The sequence below is a fragment of the Salvelinus sp. IW2-2015 genome, unplaced genomic scaffold, assembly GCF_002910315.2.
Source record: "Salvelinus sp. IW2-2015 unplaced genomic scaffold, ASM291031v2 Un_scaffold1706, whole genome shotgun sequence".
Classification (NCBI taxonomy): Eukaryota; Metazoa; Chordata; class Actinopteri; order Salmoniformes; family Salmonidae; genus Salvelinus; species Salvelinus sp. IW2-2015.
In genome coordinates this window covers 182,462-184,643 of record NW_019943097.1, presented here as the reverse complement: position 1 = coordinate 184,643, position 2,182 = coordinate 182,462, and the positions used below count along the sequence as shown (strand labels likewise).

The window sequence follows — 2,182 nt, the reverse complement described above, 5'->3', positions numbered from 1 at the left end:
CGGAGGAGGTAAGCAGGGTTCTCGGGGAGCCGGGGTAGGCTGTACAAACCCACTACTGATAATAGACAGATTACTGGGTGGTTGGGTGGTCTCGGAGGTGGCAGGCTGCCTATGAGCTAACTCACTGATTCGCTCCATGATAGCCTTGAACCCTTGGTCGTGACGTCGAGTCCAGGAGGTACAGTGTGGCAGGCAGGCTCAAGGTCAGGGCAGGCAGAATGGTCAGGCAGGCGGGTACAGAGTCCAGAAAACAGGCAAGGGTCAAAACCTGGAGGACTAGTAAAAGAGAATAGAAAAGGCAGGAGCACGGGAAAAACACGCTGGTTGACTTGGAACATACAAGACGAACTGGCACAGAGAGACAGGAAACACAGGGATAAATACACCAGGGATACCAAGTGACACGTGGAGGGGTTGGAGACAATAATAAGGACAGGTGAAACTGATCAGGGTGTGACACACAGTTTTATTTGAGACGACTATACAACCATCAAGATTAATTGTCAGATCCAACAGAAGATCTCTTTGTTTCTTGGGACCTAGAACTAGCATCTCTGTTTTGTTCCTTATGTTCCTTATGTCTGAAACACAGGCTTCCAGGGAGGGCAATTTTGGGGCTTCACGGTGTTTCATCGAAATGTACAGCTGTGTATCATCCACATAGCAGTGAAAGTTAACATTATGTTTCTGAATGACATCACCAAGAGGTAAAATATATAGTGAAAACAATAGTGGTCCAGGAGGGGACTAAGCACGCAACCCTGAGAGGCCCCTGTGTTGAGGATCAGCGTGGCAGATGTGTTGTTGCCTACCCTTACCACCTGGGGCGGCCCGTCAGGAAGTCCAGGATCCAGTTGCAGAGGGAGGTGTTTAGTCCCAGGGTCCTTAGCTTAGTGATGAGCTTTGAGGGCACTATGGTGTTGAATGCTGAGCTGTAGTCAATGAACAGCATTCTCACGTAGGTGTTACATTTGTCCAGGTGGGAAAGGGCAGTGTGGAGTGCAATAGAGATTGCATCATCTGTGGATCTGTTGGGGCGGTATCACAATTGGAGTGGGTCTAGGGTTTCTGTGATGATGGTGTTGATGTGAGCCATGACCAGCTTTTCAAAGCACTTCATGGCTCTTGGGCACAGGGACAATGGTYGRCTGCTTGAAACATGTACAGTAGGTATTACAGTGAAGACACATGCCAGTTGGTTAGCGCATGCTCTGAGTACACTTTCTGGTAATCCGTCTGGCRCTGCGGCRTTGTGAATGTGGACATGTTAAAGGTCTTACTCACATTGGCTAAGGAGATCMTGATCACACTGTTGTCCGGAACAGCTTGTGCTCTCATGCATGCTTCAGTGTTGCTTGGCTTGAAGCGRGCATAGAAYTCCTTTAGCTCYTCTGGTAGCCACATGTGTGATGAAGCCTATTATTTTCAAAAGGAGATTGTTGTTTGTGGCTTTTTAAAAAGCCTGCCATGTGAATGAAAGTGGTTTTGTGTGTACTCAACTTATGTGTGCATGGTGTAAACATGAGGTGTGCCTGTACATTTGTAAGTGTATGTTTCTCTCTCTCTCTGTCTGTATGTTCCTGTGTAGTGTCTAACTCTAATTGATTTACTACCCAGGTCAATGGCTCTGCGGTTAAAGAGGAGCTCAGCTCACACATCCTGTAGTTAGCTTCTCACTCTCATCACGGGGCAATCATCACCCAAGTCATATGTGTTTCTGTTCTGATCTGTGTGTGTGCGCGCATCTGTGTGCGTGCTTGTGTGTGTGTGTGGTGTGTTTGTGTGTGTGCGTGTTTGTGTTTGTGTGTACATGTGTGTGTGTGTGTTGTTGTGTGTTGTTGTGTGGTGTGTGTGTTGTGCGTGTGTGTGTGCGTGTGTGTGTGTGTTCTGTTGTCATAATTATTAATTTGGCTTTATCTAAAAAACAGAGGAAACTAAAATGCACATTCACTTTATTCCAGTCAACATTACAGTATTTCATACATTGTAGAACAAGTCTGGGTTATTACAGTAACACCCTGGGTTATTACAGTAACAAGCCTGGGTTATTACAGTAAAGATCCTGGGTTATTGCAGTAACAAGCCTGGGTTATTTCAGTAACAAGCCTGGGTTATTACATTAACAAGCCTGGGTTATTACAGTGACACGCCTGGGTTATTACAGTAACAAGCCTGGGTTTAA

General features: G+C 46.1%; 1 long non-coding RNA gene across 1 annotated transcript in view; it reads right to left on the bottom strand.

Moving 5' to 3' along the window:
- Positions 1-1,937: 1,937 nt before the first annotated feature.
- Positions 1,938-2,182, bottom strand: part of LOC139024614 (uncharacterized) — a 1,509-nt gene continuing 1,264 nt past the window's right edge. Inside the window, exon 2 of the long non-coding RNA XR_011475947.1 lies at positions 1,938-2,172. This is a non-coding gene — a long non-coding RNA (uncharacterized lncRNA). The remainder of the gene's footprint in view (positions 2,173-2,182) is intronic.